This window comes from Protopterus annectens, chromosome 8.part0 (assembly GCF_019279795.1).
Source record: "Protopterus annectens isolate FY-2018-M chromosome 8.part0, PAN1.0, whole genome shotgun sequence".
Taxonomy (NCBI): Eukaryota; Metazoa; Chordata; order Ceratodontiformes; family Protopteridae; genus Protopterus; species Protopterus annectens.
In genome coordinates, this window is record NC_056741.1 from 557,808,756 (window position 1) to 557,829,799 (window position 21,044).

Sequence of the window (21,044 nt, forward strand, 5' to 3'; positions counted from 1 at the left end):
AACATTAACATTTTTTTTATTATGGCTTTTTCTATTGATGCTTTTCAAATAATCTTATAGGTTCATAGATTCATAGCTAAGTACTAGGCTAGCTGCCCTTGTGGGCCATTTTAAGCCTAGCCAATTTTCCTTATGGTATCTGAATTAACCTGTCCCTTTTGGTGTTACATTGACCTTACCCATACCATGGTTGATAATTATATATTACCCCAATGAGAATAACTGGGTTTATACCATATATAATTTGAGATGACCCATGCATGGGATAATGCATTTAGGAGCTGCATTTGTCATTATTAGTACAGGTGGCAGTCCTGGGGTAAATCTTCTGTTTCCCATCCATAGATCCAAGTTGTATTTGAATATGGACAGGGATGATCTTTGTTTTATGTGGATGGGGAGTCTATTCCAGAGTAGAGGTATCCTCTGTATGATATACCTGTCCCTCCAAACTGTTCTGTTGATGTTGCAGAAAAGGTTTGGATTACCTAGAATGAATATTTCTGATGCCATTTCACTTGGTGATGTAAATCCATCAGTACTAGTCTAGAATATGTCTTGTATGCCAGGCACAAGTCATCTCTTAACAGTCTATAGGATACTAAGTATAGTGACAGCACTTTGAGTCAGTTCATGTAGGACATAGTGTTTAGGCCTTGCATCCTTTTAGTAAGTTAGCTCTGTGGGCATTCCAGTTGTTTCATGTGTCTTGACAAATATATGCCAAAGGGGACATTATATACTATGACTGGGCTAATGAAAGCTGAGTAAAAGAGGGAACAATGTCATCTCTAGAGCTAGACACAGTTGTTTTGTTTATAAGCTGTGCATTATGGAAAGAACTTCTTACAACAAGGGACACATATTGGTCGAAAATTCACTCTCACATTAAGTTCCCAAATCTTGAACAACCGGGTTAGCTTTTAGGGGCGTATTCTCAATGTGGTAGTTCCTCATGGTAATGACTTCTAAAAGCATATGATAATACATTTTGCCACTTAGTTTCTGTACATGATTTTGGCACCAGTTATTTGTTTGGGACAAATCTTCCTGCTGAATGGCTTAATCATTTAATCTTGATTAAAAATCAGGAAAATATTTTTTCTAAATATCTCCTGAACAAACATTAGCTATTGTGATTGCAGTTCTGGGCTTATCATATGATATATTTTAGGCAGGTAAAATTATAAGATCTTAAGGAAATAGAATCTATGAAAATAATTTGTACATTAAAAACTGAAATTATAGCAACTCTCTTTTCAAGCATTCTATCAACTGCACAGACTTTAAAATATTTTTACTTTTTGTTATTGGTAATGCATGTATCAGTGAAAGAACAGCCCTTGGAAACACGTTTTATAATTCAAAGAAACATTATGGAAAATACACCTTAATGCCTGTAAGTATCCAGGCTTTAATTATAGCATTTTAGTATATCCTGTACTAAAACTCAAATCTTTTAAAGTTTAATGTTGCTTTTATTGATTTTATCATAAACCTAGCAGTTTCAGTGTCTTTTCAGTAGATTGTTTACATCATCATTGTTATTTTATGCTGCTGTAGCAAATGAGTGTTTAAATTCTGACATTCAACAAAGTTCTTTGGAGATTTATTGTCACGTGACTTTTATCTGAATGCTTTAGAGTGAAGCTGCGGTTTATTTACTGTTAATTTAGAAAACGTCCTAGTTTACGAGGACAAAAGTACTCAACTAACAAATTTCAACAATTGATTAAGAGTTCTATGTATATTTTTATGAGGTGGTGTTTGAGTACTTGTTTATGGTGTTTTGCCTCCATTCTCGGGACCTGTTGGTTTTCATTTTGCCCTTCAAAAGTAGTTTCAGTTAAGTTAAGGATGGGGTATTAGTATCATTTCACCAGACTGAGTTGTTCAGTTTAAGAAACTTTAAGCATTGCATACATCTGTTTTTAGGTATTTTGGAACTTTTATGAAAATCTGTATAAAGCAGAGAAATGTGGAAACCAAGAAAGGTTACAAATAGAAGTATTTGTGGAGGACATAATTATAACACTTAGAGGAAGATTAGGCTTAACAATTAATAACTAAGATAGTAAGAAACTAGCTAAAAACAGTGAACAGGGAAGTCTCCAGGGACATGTGGTATTCATGTGAAAGTTTAGACATTGGAAGGGAAAAATGTGATAAAGATCTGAAAGGCTTTAACAATATTTTAAAGGGGAGGAGTACCAGAATCTTTAAAGAAAACTGTGGTGGCTGTATTAGTGAAAGAGGGTAAAGACCCTTTTGACCCACTTCATATAGACCAATTTTAATTTTAAACCATGATTTATAAAGTGTTTATGTCCGTACTAGCTAAGAGAATGACAAAGGTTTTGCCAAAATTAATAGATAAGGATCAATGAGGTTAAGTGTATGTGTATGGTAGGAAACAAATATTTGACTACATTAACATGATGATGATACAGAGGGAAGCAGGGTATAAAAAAATTTGCTACTGTTGGTTGATTGGACTTGATACATAGAAAACATTCAACAGAATCAGTTGGGATTTTATGAGTAGGACATTGGCAGTATGTGCATTCATTGATAGAATAATAGGGTTAATTAAGGGGATCTAAGAAGGCTAAGAGGCTATAATTAAAGTGACAGGATTCTTCTTCAACAAGCTGTGGTTTAGCAGAGCAAGAAGACAACTATGTCCTTTTTACCCTTTGTTATTTACTTTATATTTAGATTGATTAACAAAGAAAATAAGGAATTCACAAGAAAGGTTAGCTTTATTCACAGATGATAATATTATTTTGTACTTGAAAGATCTAGAAAAGTGTAATTGTTATTGTAGAATGTTTTGAAATGGTTTCAAGTTATTTCAGGATATAAAATAAAGAAAATAAAACAAAGGCTATAGCAGTAAGCTATGTACCCACATATCAATTGGTTCAGCAAAACCGAATATTATGGGGACATGATAAGATTAAGTATTTAGTTGTACGGATTAAAAAGGATTCTATTATTTCAGCTAAGGATGTGTAGGAAGAGAGAGACTAAATAAAAGATAATAGAAAACTGAAAAGTTAGAAACCCTTGATTATGAGTATGGATAGTAAGATACAAGCAATGAAATATTCTAGTCGCTTTAGTATTTTATATATAGGTCAGATATATTTTTATCAACTAGATGAAAAGTTGTGGACCATAATTAACAAAATGTTGAAGGAATTTATTTGGGAAGGAAGGTGACCAAGAGTTAAGTGGGATAAATTGATTCTTTCTATAGAACAAGGCAATTTAGGACTGTTTAATTTGAAGAGATGTTCTAGAGCTATGCAACTGAGGCTCATTTACATATCACAAGCAGAAGATTATAAGTCGGAGTGGAAAGGGGTGATTATAATGATGATGATTATGAAACAGGAGGAGTTTGAAAAGTAAGGATAAAGATTTTTGGTATAGATCATTAAGGAGAATACTAACAACCATACAGAATAGTATATCCATAAAGTAGCAGAAAGAATTCTATAAATTAAGCTAATAGAGGAGTGGGAAAAGAAATTAGATTTAGCCAACAGGGATTACACTATGTATGGGGTATAGAAAGTAGACAAGGGGGGGGCTGAAATTTACTAGACAAAATTAGCAAAAGAACCAATGCTTTGGGAACACATAACTAGAGAGGTAAAGATAATAGAGTGGGATAAGGCTGAGCAAACGTTTGGGCTACAAGTTAGAGATTATATTCCTTACCAAGAATTGATAACAGAGAATAGGCAAGTAAAAGGGCCATGTGACTGTTAAATGAAAGACCAGCTCTAACAGTATTTTTTTTAAGTCCAGAACAAAGGTTACTGTTAACAATATTAATTAGCAGAGCATATAAAATATTACATGACAACAATCAGAGAAGATTAGAAAAAAATGGGAAGACAGAACGGAAAGACAATATACAAAGGAACAATGGAAGGACATCTATACAACTTCCAAGTATGCAGCAAAATTCAGAAGGTTTAGGATTTCTGCTTGGAAGTCTTTGCATAGCTATTTTTATATCTAAGCCGACTTCAAAGAATTGTTCCTCAGATAGATAGCAAACACTGGAACTGGTGATGGAAAAGAGATGGAAGTAATTGGAAATATGTTTTTTTGTGGGAGGTGTAATGATTTGGCAGATTTTACAAATTCCCTGCAGAATATTTTATCAGAAATGTTGGTGGAGCAAATAGTTGTAACTAAATAAATCATTTTTTGAGCTGCGATATAGGATTTGAATTGCTGAAACATAGTACGCCTTACTAATTTTAATAATATTGGCTGAAAAAAAACAAATTCTAAGGAATAAAATCAAAATCTATACCAATTGTAGCTGAAGTGCTGAATGTTATAAAGAAGATAAAACAATTAGAAGTTAAATCTTTATAAAAGGGAAGGGGCAAATTACATAGAAATAATGAAATGTCTGGAAACAGCATATGGTGACTAATGTTTAGCAGGAGGAGGACAAGGAGGACTGAAATTTAACAGCTATTTTAAAAGCAAGGCATAATAGATTGCACAAGTATCCTGTCATATGCTATGCATTTATCATGTGTTTGTTTAAAAAGGGAGTATGCATGTTTCTTACCTTCATTCTGATGGAGTTATTTCTGCAAGGAACAAAACCACTTAATAAATCATGGTTTTCTTTGCATTTCCTGCAGACTGTTTTTTTTTTTTTTGTTACGTTTGGAATTTTGAACACCTTTTGTACTTTACAGGGTTTTTTTAAGTTTATTTGTTTTCTTTTCAATTACTGTATATGTATCTCTTTAATTTTTTTAACTGTCATGTTTAATAAAGATATGAAAAAGAGTTGTTTGAAGCTGAAGCAAAAGTGTCCAGTTAACAGCTCCTGGACTACAATTATAATTTTGATATATTAGGAAGAATATGGGAGAGGATCTGTCAGGACGTGTACTAAAAAAACTGGAAACATTTAAAAACATGCAGTTCAACCAGTTTATTTTGTTGAGCATTTACAACTACTGTTAAGACTTAAGAACTGCCTTTGAGAACAAAAAACAGTAAAGCTAGCAAAAAAGTGAAAATGAAAATAAATTCCAGAAGCTGTACAAGGTAACTCTGACTCACATTACTGCCATTCTATTAATACAAAAGTTAAACAACTATTTTCTTATGTCTAGCATGACTTATATAAAGGGGGCTTAAAGCAGAGTCCATGAAAAAGGCCTCCAAAATCACTTTACTATGGCAAGTCCATAGAAATGTAATACCCACTTAAAGATTCTAATGCATTAAAACAGAATACAAAGGTATAACAACAGAACTGAGATTCAGTGAAAACATAAACAATTAGCTTTCCAAACCCCTCAAAGTAAAGCAGCACTTTGAATGAGAAAAACTGTACCAAACAAATGCTGAGGCATGACCCACCTAATATTCTATTTCTGGTTTGCTGTATTAACACCTGTAGAAATAATTTACAAATTTGGGGTGGCTGTCTTATTTGGTCAAGAATTCTGGTTAAAGCCCAAGGGTGAGGGTGGGGTGGAGGGGATCAGGAATTTTTTTTTAAATATTAATCTAATTTACTTAAAAAGTTAACTGAACATGTTTTGCATAAACATGCATTTTTTTTAAACAATAACAAGTATAAAACTCTAATGATGGACATTTCTGATTGTCTGTAATAATGAGATGTTTACCAGAAAATCTAAATTTATATGAGAGACATAGCAAAACTTCTGAGAAACAATTAAGGACATTCTGCAAAATTAGGGACAGTTGAGAGGTATGCGTATCACTCAAAATGCAGTGTCTGGTTACTGCAACCCATTCCAGGACTTGAATATTTTTTGGTGGTGTAGGATGTTTGAGATTCTACTATGAAATGTCAACTTCCTGAAAGGCGATGTTCCAAAAGAATGAAAAAAATGCTTGAAATCCAAATGCCCCCCTGCACCCCAGATGTGGGGGAGCTCCCCACACCTCCCAGACATATATACACTATATCCATGGGCACACCAACTAGAAGAAGAGAGAAATCTCACTAAAGAAGTGAATTATTGCTGGCACTCAATTAGAAATCATACTGGCAATAATTTCCTTTGGGAAAAAGCATTTGTCATTATGCTGTTTGCATATTTTCCTTTGGGCTGTTGACCCTTGGATAATTTCACCTCAAGCATTTGTAGGGAAGGTGATTTTAAATGATGCAGTTAGAATTTTCTGAATGTTATTATAACTGTCTGTGAACAAGTCTCACTGGAAGACTTTAAGAATTTGTCATTTTAATTACTGAAATAATTAAAACTAAATATCCTTAAATTCTTATGCTGAGGCTTCTTCATTCTCAGGCAGTATAGTATGGTTTGACATTGCCATAAGTAGCAGTAGTGACCACCTTCCTGTACACGCAACTCTATGGTATGAAACCTCTGAAATGTAATCTTTGTCAAAAACAAATGTAAAACAGCAACATATTGTGCTTAGCAGTATAGAATGCACTCCAGCATATCAGGCAAATAATTCAGCAACTTTTATGCTCTTCAACACTATAATATTATGTATAACTTCTAAAGTCTTCCCTCCTTCAAGAAAAGACTATATAGAAAAACTATCCCTGGATAAATACTGATTAAAGCAGATAATGATAACAGGGAGAAATCACAGATGATATAGAAATCATCTGGCCTAAACACACACCACTTTACCTTCTTCGGTCTGAGATAGCAATGTAAACTTGGCATCAAAGAGGTCAAATCTTTCTACCTAAAAAGAAAACATGAAATAATGTCTTTATAACACTCTTTTAGGAAATCATAGAATATATCTATTGCTTTGATGCTAATACTCAAAACAAATAAATTCTGACATAAAACTAAACCCAGCAAGACAATTCAAAGAGATTATTACATCAGTAGATAAAAAAACTTTGACACATTCCTCTCCCTCAAACACCATAAAACCAACCCTCAGGACCCGTCTTCACAACTCACTGGTTCCTCAAACAAAAAACAAACTGTTGTATTCTTTCACCATGTTTTCAGGCTGGCCTAAATAATTTACAGAAATAACTTTTTGAGAAACTGGAAAACAATGCCAGCCCCTGCCCCTTGCATTTCATTATACAATATAGTCAACCTTTCTTTAACATTGGCATAGTACCTCCTCAGCTTAAGTATTCCCTCATAATTCCTATTTAAAAAATCTATATCTTTATCACCCAACAGGACTACAAATCTATATCAATCCTTTGTCTTCTTACCAAAGATTTCAAAAGAAAAATCGGTATTTACGTATTATCGCAACCACATTTTTGCGATAATACCGCTTTCTTTGCCGTGGGTAATTTAAACCAGAAATGTATGCAGAATCACGCAGGCAATGTTACCTTTAAAAAAAACTTTGTTTAGGTAGGAATAGCAGTTTAATATTTGAAAAAGTAAGATTTGTTTGAAGCCGTTCCCAAAATCATTTCACTCGTACTACATTTTCAAGTCCTGTTATGTGTTAGGCACGTTCCAAACAGTAAACAGGCGACTGAACAATCCACAAGTATGCTGCTATAAAACATCCACTAAAAAGTCCAACAACAGTAACTAGTATCCACAAGGATAACACCATCTGAATCCAAAAAATAAACCATTAGTGTCAATGACTCCAAAGAAATTATTATCGGACTGCCACATAACAGAACAGTGTCATTGTACAAGTACTTTATAAAGTGTGCACATACATATTCGCTTACTTATTCTCCTTAACTACAGTTCTATTCAACATTTTGCAACAATAAATCCAACAATTTACCAAAAAAGATTTGCAGGTCTCTGTGCCTTATTCTCTGAAGAAAGTATTGTACACTTATAAGTAATCCATGTTGCAGAACAGCAGCCAAACATTTCCCAGGTGTCCACCTTTCATTTTCTGCGGCACGACAGCAGTGTGACCAACTTTACAGTACGTAGTTTCACTTCTCCTTCTCCACGTTGATTTACCTTACGAAATGTAAGGACAAACTAAGTCATACCGATTGAAAACATCAAATTCCACCTTAACACAACTCCCACTATCCGTTTTTAGGCAAACAAATGTATTACCGCAACCGCATAAATCTGGTTGCGATAATACGTAAGTACCGGCATATCTATAGAAATTTTTGAGCACATCAGTAAATATAGACGTCTGGGTTGCTCACAAAATGGATTCACACCTGGCCATAATACACTCACAGAAATCTGTATAGTCACTGATAAAATTTACTCCACCATGGAAAAGAATTGCCCGGCAGCAGACATCTTTAATGAATGTTTAGATCATGACTTCTACCTACAAAATATTAGAAATATTAGATTCAGCCCAAATGCAGTAACTTGGTTCAAATACTATGTCCATCATGTAACCTTTATTATTTGGGGATCTCAACAGCATTCCATCCTTTACACATGCTCTGCAGGGGACTCTTAAGGATTCATGGCTAGGTTTCATCCTGTTATCCCCATGTATTAATGCCATAAATACGTGTGAACTCCATCAGTAATAACCCCACTACTCAAGCCCCTCATTTACCCATATTTAGGAAAAACATCAGTTTCACTTTTACAAACTTAGTCAAAGACTCTGATGTCACAAACTAAAATTAAACAAGAATAAAACAGCAATCGTTATATTTGTTACCTCTCAAAACTTATACTATTCCAGTCCTCTCTCTCTCACTGACATAAACAAGAACAGCATTCACCCAGTACTACATTACATATGTCTAGGATTTACTTTCCTTTAAACATTATATAAAATATTGCTAACAAAATTAGGAAACAACTAAATGCCTGCTACACAATTTCAAATCATTTCACCCGTCAAGCCACAGATCACTTCTAACAAATATTCATATAACCAGAATGGAATATACCCTTCTCTTAACTGCACTAGATTCCAACCAAAATGCCTACTATATTCAAACAACAGTCATCACAATCTGCAATTTTATCATACTTGCCCCTAGAATACAGTTGGTCGTCAACTCTAAGTAGACATTTTGTTTCTGATACTCAAATACAAAGTGAATATGGTCACTAACTGTGGGCATTACCCATGATACCAGCTACCCTGCTACAGCTCTGAAAAAAAGAATGCAGTACAAAATGTAGACATTAGGATACTCCATGCTACTGCAGCTCAGAATTATAGGATGAAGAATTCAAAATACCAACATCATATTTGAAAGGTTTAATGGAACTTGGATATGGCAATGAGCATAGATAAAGATTTTAAGTTCCTGGTCCTGGGAAGGATTTGCTTATTTACCTCTGGCAGTATCCTACTGAATAAATGGATGGCATAGTGGTGCAGCGGTAGCATTATTGCCTCTTTTCTGGTTCAATTCATGGCTAGAGTGCCTTCTGTGTGGAGTCTGCATGTCCTCCCTGCATTTATGTGGGTTTCCTCCAGGTGCTCCGGTTTCCTTCCATGTTACAAAAACATATGTCTGGAGTGTTTCTCCCCAGGCCTCTGATGAAATTTGGCTTTGTTCCAAGTCTGACTTTCCCGGTAAACAATTGTAAACTAAATAATAAACTTAACAGAGAAGGAGAGAGAGAGAGAGAGAGAGAGAGACAGTGAGAGAAAGAGAAGGGGTGATGTGTAGTTTTGGTCCTTTCAACACTTAAGCTATTAAAGCTAAGCATGGGTCTTTGTTTCTTGACAGGCTGAAGAGATTTTTACCTAAAATTGTTTATTTGATACCCATTTACCAGAGAGAAGCAGCAGCTCACTCTCCTTGACGAGGACTGATGGGAAGACAAGGAATAAATAATAACCATTGGGATGTCCGAGTCTATCCCTAGTAACGCAGGATGTCTTTAAAAGATAAATACAGTGCCAATATGTAAGTATTGCTCAGCTAAGGTCATACTCTTTTGGTTAAACCTCCAATATATATAACTTCTTGAACAACCCTGGAATTATGACATTTTTGGAAATGTATTTATTTTATTTTTATTTATTTAATATTTGTTGACTGGGAAAGTCCAACTAAGACAGAGCCTATTTTAAGCAGAAGTCCGGGCAGAAATGCTCCAGACGCAGGTCTTTGGTATGTGGGAGGACACCAGAGTACCTGGAGGAAACCTGGGTAATTTCACTGTCCTTTGTCTAAACAGAAGGGAAGCATGACAGCAGTTTGGTAACCGGCAATATCCCAAATACAGCAATACTTATAATGTCTTACAAAGAAATGTTTGCATTTATAAAGGTGTGCAGTATGCCTGTGTAATACTGAAATCAAGGTGGCTCATTGTGAGAAGTAGTTTAACGTTAGTTATGGCTATAACAGGCAAGGGTGAGTACCAGCAGACAGAGCACGGTCACATAATAAAGCAGGTGGGCGGTGCTAATACACAGAGCATCTCTATAGCAGGATACCATATGAGCATCTCTATCATAATGTGTATGAGTGATGGTCATGATATCATTAATAAAGCTTCCTACATACAGGCAGTATGCATGGCAGTGTACAAAGCCATGTTGTCAGAGCAAGACCATGGCATATAGCTACATGCTTGGCAGCATAACACAACTCAGCACTGTAAAGAAGCAGCAGTTTGGGTGTGCACATCAAAGTGCCAACCCTGCTCATCATAGGGAGGAAAAGGGTTCAATAGGAAGCTGAGAATGTGAGTTTAGAAAGCAGAGGGACAGACCTGAGGGTGGGCAATAAGAAACAGACGTTGAGGAAATGAGGAATATTTTGTGAGATAGATCATATTTTCATAATGAAAAAAGGTAGAAGTGAAAAATAATGAGGGTTGGACTTATAGGGGAAACAGGAAGAAGGACAGGTAGTGGATGTGGATAGACAAACACAGAAGACAGGTAGACATGGTGGTGAACATACAAAAAGGGGTGTGGAAAGCTGATTGAGCCAGATGCAGGGTAAGCAAGTGGCAATGGGGAAGGTGGGACAACGAACAGTGGATGGGTTTTGACACAGAATGGGGAATAAAACTATGGTGGGGATAAGGTAGTCTTCCTTGACTTGCAGACTGTCTCAAAGGGGAACAAACCCAGGCATTACACACTTGAGTGGCCATTGTGTTGGACTGGTTGCACCAGTGTTACCCTATTAAAATCTCTTGTTTTCCCGCCTTACTGAACTAGAGTAGTCCAGTTTCAGAGTTGTTGATCCCTGGGCTTTGTTTTTAGTTCCTGTTACTGATCCATTGCCTTATTAGGAAGGAGGGAAGTTTCTTTGCTTACCAGTGGGAGTGGGAAGCACTGAGCGGCCTTTTTGTCCGATTTGGTGAGGTTTCAGCCAGAAACTAGTAGTCCATTGGTCGTTTTGGGCCAATTCCTAGCTCCCTTCAGCCCCCTGCTATAAAACACGCTAAACGCGCGTTAGCGCATAGTTGCCACTGTTGCACACAAGAGCAGCGGCGGTTAAACAAGGTTAAACTATTCGGGCCATCTAAATTCCACTCTTCAAATTTTCCCTTAGAACTACCTTCCACGAGCTGTACTGCTGATCTAACCAGCATATCCTATAACTGAAAAGTTCATCTCTACTTGATTCCCAAGTAGACTATTCTCTATCTGTAAAGCCTAGCACTTACTCCTACAGTACTTGCACCTTGATAAAGCACTCTTATTATAGATAGTACCCCACCAGCCTAAAACCCACTTCCCCCGGAGTCCTTTGAAAGTCTCTATCTACTACTTCTAGTATGTCGAGGGATCAGTTGCTAGTGTCCTCTCCAGCTCAACTGGTGAACCTGGGAATATTGAGGCAATGTTACAATTGCCTCATGTACACAGACAATCCTCTCCTTCTCCCACAAAACACAAATACATGCGAGAGATGCAACTATACGGCCAAACTGGAGGCTGAGCTCTCTCAACATAGGACTGGCAAGACCAGACAGGAGGAGAAGGTAACCACACACAATACATACCCAGTCACACATTGTACCGTCACAACTTCAAATCAAAGACATACTCACACAAAGACATACTCGGAGGCTCTGATCAAAAATTTACCAAAACAGCAGAGGCCACCAAAGCAGACACCCAAACAACTACCACCTCACGACCCTACACATGCAACACATAGACCACACAGTCAGAGTGTCAAACAGTCACAGCCCTTAAGGCCAAACAAAATGCCAGACACACTTGTCATTGGTGATTCCATAGTCAGACACACTGACGTCCCGCTCACCAGACTGAGTAAGGAGAAGGTCACAGTAAGCTGCCTGTCGGGCGCTAGAATCCGCCACATAACGCAAGCACTCAGGTCTCTCAACAGCAGGTACAAGCACGACTCAGTCATTGTCCACGCTGGTGTCAACGACCTGAGACGTACCTCCTTGGACTACATGAAAAGGGACATCGAGGAGCTCTCTGATTATGTAGCCCAGGCAGGTATGACCCTGACCTTGAGCAGTATCCTACCTTCACCTAGAATGATGCCACAATACAGTGATAAGATGATCAGCTTTAATAATTGGCTTAAATTCTGGTGTCATTCAAAGGGGATCCAGTGTCTGTCTGCCTGGGATGACATGCTGGACAAGCCACGCTGCTTCGCAAGGGCGGCTTGCACCTGTCACCCTGGGCTTCCGGATATTGGCAAAGGCTCTTGCCACCCCATAGTGCCTTTATTAGGCAAGGCTCAAATTCTAAACCTACCACCCTAGAACACCAAAAAGGAAAAAAACTAAGGGTAATGCTGCTCAATGCCAGAAGTCTCACTCTCAAGATGCACGCACTCGAGGCCCTTCTCAATATGGAGAACATCGATGTCTGTGCTGTGACAGAAACCTGGTTCAAGGCTCCTGAGAGCACCCCAGCACTAACAGGTTTCACCTCATATCATGCGTTCTGGCCCCAAAATCCAGACAACACCAAGAAAGGAGGGGGGTGTCCATATTCATAAAGGACACCCACACCTCAAGGTTGGTGGCAACGCACGATGCATCGGAGACCATCCAGGTGCAATTAACCATAGGCAAGACTGCTCTGCAATTTGTAGCATGTTACAGGCCACCCTCTCAAACTCAGGAACCTCACATGGCCTTCCTGAAAACATTGGAGGGGATAAATGTATCTCGAAACACCATCATACTAGGTGACTTCAACTACCCTAATATAGACTGGGAACACTACTCAAGCCCGAACACTCTAACCCAAAGATTCCTGGAGTTCATAAACTCAAATGCCATGGAACAACTAGTCACCATCCCCACAAGCGGAGAAAACATACTTGATCTCATCATCACGAACATGGGATCAAAATGTTCAACACCGAAGTATATGCCTCACTGGTGAGATCAGATCATAAACTAATCTCGCCGGAGGTCCTCATCCCGCCCCACCTGAAACAAAAAGACCACAGTGAAAAACTTCTCAAAAGCCGATTTCACACTTCTAAAAACTAGTGTGGTCTCCTTTAAGGCCCCTGAGCCAGTGGTAAACATTACTCAAACCGCTGAATCACTTACAAATGCCTTCTACCAGCACCTACAGGACTGCATGGATCAGGCAATCCCAAACAAAACTAAGACTCTCTGTACCAAAGGCAAGCGTCCAGTCTGGTGGACCCCAGCCATAAACAAGCTCTACAACAAAAGGAGGAAGCTACTACAAGATAGAGCAAAATCCTTGAAAGGTAAGACACCTTTGATCATTATAAGTAAAAAAACTAAGAGCTCTCATAAAATCATCCAAGGCAAATTTTGAGAGAAAAATCGCCAAGGACTCTAAAGACTTTCATAAGGCCTTCTTTAGCTATGTTAGAAACCTAGGAGGAAACTCCCAGATATGCTCAGAATTAGTTCAAAATGATGTGAAAATTACTGAACCTACACACATTGCTAACATACTGGCTGACAGGTTCAGTGCAAACTCCCCCCCCCCAAAAGGAGAGATATCTATTCCAGAGGATTGTAGCCCCCCAAACATCTCCAACGCCCAGGTGAGAACTGCCCTCACTAAGGCAAAAAACACAGCATCCATGGAACCGGATGGTGTCCCCGGCTGTGTGCTTCATGAACTCAACGAGGAATTAAACCCACAGTTCGGACAGCTGTTTAATCTTAGCCTCACCTCAGGATACGTACCCAAGGAGTGGCGCACGGCGACTGTGGTCCCACTTCATAAAGGCGGTGCCTCCACAGACCCTGGAAATTACCGCCCCATTAGCTTGACAAGCCTTAACTGCAAAGCCATGGAGAGGATCATAATGGAACTCATAAATAAAGACATAGTGAACTTGCAGACTTTGGATCCAACCCAGTTTGGCTTTGTCAAAGGCAGATCCTGCCTCTTAAACTTGGTTGACTTTTTCGAGACAGTCACCAAGGCCATTGATGAGGAAAGGCAGTCCATACAGCCTACCTCGACCTGGCAAAGGCCTTGACACAATACCCCACTCAGGTATCATCGAAAAACTCATCAGCTTGAATGTAAACCCATACATCACAAGATGGGTTGCAAACTGGCTAAGTGACAGAACCCACAGGGTCAGAGTTGCTGGAGCCATGTCAGACTCAAAGCCTGTCACAAGTGGTGTCCCACAGGGCTCAGTCCTGGGTCCACTCTTGTTCGGCATCTACTTTTCTGAAGTACAAGCAAACACAGGAGGGTTATGGCTGACAAAGTTTGCAGATGACTGCAAACTGGGCGCTATAGTCGAAAACACATCTGACACAGATATCCTCCAGAAGGGCCTCACAGAAATGGATAACTGGTGCCAGAGCCATGGCCTGAAGTTAAACGCCAAAAAATGCATAGTCATACCCTTCGGGAAAAACAAGGTTACCCCTAGCTACCATATAGGTGGCAATCCACTGAGCACAGAAAAAGTCATCAGGGATCTGGGGACCCAAGTTGACAGTAGCCTTCGTTTGACACTCATGTTGCTAAAGTAGTTAGGAAAACCTTCTATATCGCCCACCTGATCATGAAGGGATTCACATCTAGATCAAGGGAGGTCATCGTCCCCTGTACTCATCACTCATTAGACCTATGATTGAGTACAATGCCCGTTGGAATGTATCTGACCAGACACCTGCTGCAGCTTGAAAGGCCCCAAAAGTTCCTCACCAAAAGGATAAAGGGTCTCAAAAATATGTCTTATGCTGCCCGACTGAAAGAACTCCAGCTCTATTCAGTCTCATACCGCTTGCTCAGAGGTGACCTGTGCCTGACATATAAGGCCATGTCAAACCCAGATTTGATGAATATGCTTCACCTCAAAAAATCTAGGTCCCTCAGAACCACAAGGGCGGGAGACTTAAACCTTGACACGGTTATAAATAGAATGTGCTGGAGGGACAGATTCATCACCCAGAGACTCCATATGCTGTGGAACAAAATCCCGGTACATGTGAGGCAGAGCACCTCGCTGGCCTTGTTCAAGAGGAATCTTGACCAATGGATGGGAGATCGCAGATATACCCCAGGGATTACTTCAGTGTCACTGCTTGACAGAGGCACAGAAAAATGATAGGCATAGTTTTTATTCAAACTAAAGGGGTGGCGAAAGCCACATAACTATGGGCTAGGCTTATAAATGCCCTTGGGCAGATAGCCTAGTATGAACCTATGAACCTATGAACCTATGACTGGGGAATGTGAACAGAGTGACTTAATAGAATGATCCAGATTGAACTGCCAATGTGCATATCCAGATGCCACCAGCATGTCATAGCAGCCAGCAGTTTCCATACCTGCTACCAAGTTGCCACAGATGATATCCTTTGACTAACTTCAGAAGAAGAGTGTTCACTCTCCTGAGAGGCCTAAACAGATGGCACCACCAACCCCCCTATGTCACCCCCAGCATAGCAGCCTTCACCCCCATAAGAAGTAGAAACAAAATGCCTTGGTGACCCAAAAGCAGCCACAGCATCTAGTGGAGATTAAGGTGAGTATGGCCATACCATCTTCTCTGCTAGAACTGGACTTGGACATGGAAGACACAATGGGAAGAAGAAGAAGAAAATAAGATGCACAGGGGACAGGAATAGCATTGCAGCTGTACACATCAAGGCTATATGACACATACTCACCCTGTTCCCTGAAGAGGTGCTCCTGTCTTCTACAGCACACATCCATGTTCAGCCACTGATCCTCAGCAGCTGGAAAACAAAGTACCTGCAATCATAAGTGGTCAAAATATATAACACAGTGGACTGTTAATTGTATAAAATACATGCAGTGCAACTATGGCTAGATTTTCTGAATTCTACTTGTGAAATAAGTCAAGAGTGGTGCCACATCAGGTCATCATGTATATGTTCTTGTATCTGTAAAGTTAGCCACATCAAGCAACAACTATGCCAGGTAGAACCAGGCATCATACTTTTAAAAAGGGGCCATTATACTGCCCAGCAGGTACCTCTTGAAGTCTCTTTACAGGAAGAACAGGAAACCCTGCTCTCCCTAGCACACCTTGGAGAAACAATGTAGTTGCCACTGGAAGAAGCTTCCATAGCTACCCAGTAGGTCTATTCAAGGAGTAATATGTTAGACCTCTGCACATGGATCTACATTGCCAGATCTTGTTCTGTGGAACATAGCACTACATTGTGATGCTAAACAGGCACACACAGGTATTGTGGATATCCCATCCTAAACAATAAGCACATGGCTTGCACCATTAATCATGGAGAGTGCAGTGCACTGACTGAGTATTTTGAAGCTATTGTGTGATCTAAACTCCTTAGCATTTCTGAAATACTAAGCAGTCTATATTAACAGACACTAAAATAGGCACAAAAGCCCATGAAAAGTAGGGACAGCTAACCAAAAATCCAGACATTTAATGAACATATAATTTAAATATCAAATAGCATCGAACTCTTCTCCCTGCAAGTAGGATGTGGGATACTACTCAGAACCACGTCTAAAAACAGACTGACACAATAATGGAAAAATGTAAGCACATCATCAAAGAGACAGTGTAGAATCTGTAGATTTTAATTAGCTGTATTGCAAAATTCTACCACACAGGGTCATTTATTTTTGCTTCTGACAAAGGGAGATATATGATGTGTTTCCTCTTTCTTGAAATTATCAGTGCCACCAGTTTGTTGGCCATGTGGTTTCATGTGTACAAGACAGCTTCAAAACTCATATGTGATAAGGGGGAGTTGGAAAATTATGTGAAGTGGTAATACAGACCTGAAAATAGGGACATAGCTCCAACAAATAGGTACATCATGTGCAGGGATAAATTAGGCCTAAACTAGACTCATTGCTTCAAAATAGAAACAGTTGAAAGTTCTGGATTTCTATGCCTTTGGACACCAAGGTATGTATAGCTCTTGCAATGTTAGGTACAGGGATTTTTCCAAAGACAAACTGGGGACCCACTGGACATATTTTAGTTACAAGCCTGTAGGGTTAATGAGATGCTTTTTGATGCACTTGTTCCACATATGGAGTACATCTGCTTTCCCAGTATATTGAGGAGACAGCATCCAATATGCATAGCTTCAGTGATACAGCCATCTCTCCAAAGTGCTTAGTGCCACAGACTGCAGTTATGTGGCAATACAGGCCTCACGTGGTGCTCATGGACAGTGTTTCATCAATACTAAAATTATAATTTCATCAGTTGGCAGGTATTGTGCAGTGCACGTGGCTTAACCCATCTGTCTGCACAATGCCCTGGTAGCATCCATGATTCCCACATATGGTATGCAAGTCATCTGTCATCTGTCAGTGCTTTCTGAACAGCGACATCCACAGAGCCACCCAGTAAGTGTAAACACACTGGTGCACTTACATATCTGCAGCTATATACATAATATATACACAAGACTCACCTGCCAATATCCAATATCCCCTCAATGTCCTTTATGTACTATAAATGAAGCATGATACCCCTGGAGTCCTGATTGATGATGTCCATATGGAACTCACAAAGCATGCCTGAACAACAATGCATCATTGCCCATGCACAAACCAGAAATGTAATAGAGAGTGTGCAAGTGTGCCTGGACTGTTGAAGTCATGGTTTAGACACCAAGATATGGCTCAGGGCGTCAGTGCTGTATGCTCACGCCACAGCCTGAGATCTCTTTCATTGCATGCTGCATAACATGATCCTACAAAAGTGACAAGCCAGAAAGAGAGAATCCCTGAGACGATCCAGCACCACAACAGTAAAACCCACTGCAACCACTACCACATCCATCAGTTGTGACAGTTATGATAATGGAATCCAGCAACAGCCACATCACATCCACAAGATGGCACTGTGTAAAGTATATGGCAAAACAAAGTGTCAATATCTAGCTCACCTTTATTGGCACTAAGTAATGGCAGTATGGTATCACAAAGAACAAAATGATATATGCAGTGTTATCTAAAGGCTATGGTGGGAAGTACCTGGTTGATTCACAATGAGCAGGAGACATTTTCACATTCACCTCACATAGTTGTGGGGTGGTGAGGGCCACAACCATCATCATTTGAAAAGTTGCCTCAGAATGCACAGGCTTAAGTCATTCTATACTATTAGTGTGTGTGGGGAAGCACAAATCAATGGAAGTGGAGATGAAGGGTTCACAAGGAGGGGACTTTGATGTCAGATATGACTTCTGTTGAGTGGATCAGAATGGCACTACAGGTCCACGTAGTGGAGCATATATGACAGGCAACTGTGGAACAGGTATAATGAGACCACAAAGGATAGCTCTGGTGCTCTGAAGGCAATGCAGGTCCAGATGTTTCCTGAATATGCATGTGGCAGATTTAGTGAAAATGACCTATATGAGGTTGCCCATGCACATATTGGTATTAGTTTGAGTATGTTAATACTCCAACCATGGCAGATGAAGACTCTTTTCTCTGCAGTAGTTGGATATAAGGAACAGAACATCTACATGCAGGTGGCCATGGGAGTCACATGCCCCCACCAATGAGTGCAGAAGGCTGATCAGAGCATCATCCTTGGTCACCATGGTCTCCAGAAAGCTATTCACAATGCCAGCCGTCACCTGTTCAGTATGGATAGCTGCTGCTTGTGTCTGGATTATAGTCCTGCACAACTGCTGACTGAGGCCAGCAGCAGCAAGCAAGTCAAGGGCTGGCTGTGACAGAGAGACAATGCTGTAATTCACTGGCAGCCTGCTGTACAGTGGATATCTATACATCAGATACAGTGCACTGGTCCATCATGTTGGCCCACCACTAGCTTTTGCCATGTTGATAGTCACAGTCAAGAACCTCTGAATGTGTTGGCAGCACACCCAGCTGTGCAGTTCATAAGGTAGGTGTGGGTGATGATACAGTATCACTCTGGGTAAGGAGTGTAGACTTATCCAAGCGGGAGACAGACAGTGCCAATGTGTCCTGAGACTTTGAAATGATTTCTCTGTTGGTTTCATCAACTGACCCTTGCAGGTGACTGACCTCAGCCTGTTGACCTGGTGAATCCCCTAGAGAAATGACCACAGGAGTAGATTACTCAGTGAATACAGAATACTTACAACCATGACTTACTGCTCAGCCCAGAATCCCTCATGCTCCATGGTGTGCATTCTACTGACAGTTGGATTCCTGCTGATAAATATGAAATACCTAACAGTCCATGAAAAATAAAAAATGTATATAATAAAACAACAATTGGCTACTGAATGAGATTTATTAAATACTCTCTAGTGCCTCAGCTTGTCAGAATTTAAGGAGTCATACATAAAAACAGCCAAAAGACACCATTTATAAAACCAATAATAAAATAAAGTACTTAATTAATAATTCAGTCAAATCAAATTAAATATTTCCAGTTTAACTCCCAATTTAGTCCAGAAAGCAATAATGTATTAAATTTCAAAATAAAAACAGATTCTTTATAAAGAAGTTTATCTTTCAAATAACACTTTTCTCCAATTCTCACATATATTTGTTTAAGAATTGTGCCTTGTAATAATGAAAAGTCACTATTATGTTTTTCTTTAAAATGGACAGCCACAGAGCTTTCAGTCTTTTGTTTTTTTAATGTCCCTGGCATGCTCCCGGAGTGTCATTCTAAACTTCCTCTTGCTTTTCCCAATATAGTATTAGTTGCATGGACATCTGAGCTCATAAATAATGCTCTCGGTGTTACATGAAAAACACCAGCTGAATAAAAATTTACAGCATTAATCATTTTAAATGAATGCACTACATATTTACAAGCATTGCAACTGCCACAAGGCAAGATACCTAACAATAATGAGTTCCTAATAATAGTAAAGACAGGGGACGCAAAATGACTACTAACTAACATATCTTTTAAGTTAAGTCCACGCCTATAAGAAATAGAAGGAACTTCCCATAATATTTTAGATAATTCAGTGTCTCTAACTAAAAATATCTAATAGTATTTCAAAAAGTCGCTTATTGTCTCACTTAAAACATTATATATTGTAACAAAATATATGTTTTCTCTTTTCTTATTAATATTTACTTTGTCTTTATTCCCATAACTAATATTTTGGACTTGTCCATTACTCTGCCCCATAACTCTCTGTAAGGCCATATTTACTGAGTCATGGTCATAATCCCTATCTATAAATATGTTTAAGGTCTTGTTAGCTTCCTGAAGGAAGTCCATTTGATTACTACAAATCCTGTACAAACACAATAATTCCCCATAGGGCAAAAATGTTATAAGATGAGGGGGATGATAAGTGCCCGATGTAAATACTGACCCCCATATACACATTTCCTATGGACCAATGTTCTTATTTCACCATTCTCAAATCCTTTTAAGATTAAATCCCAAAACACTACTTCATTTCCATATTGTAAACCATCAAAAGACAAATTGTATTTATTTGCTGTAAATCCAGCACAAACTCCTCAGTTTTATCCTGGCCACCCAGACAAATAAAAATCTATATAGCTATAATAACTAATGACATATTTAGAAATATGAAATACCTACCTGTGCTGGCTGCCACCTGAGTATGCATTCCTGATGTACCAATGATCAGTACAAACCCCCTGTCACTGGCCCATTCACAATTGCTGTATGTACCTTCTAACTTGTTTGATGTCCATGACAGATGCATGGC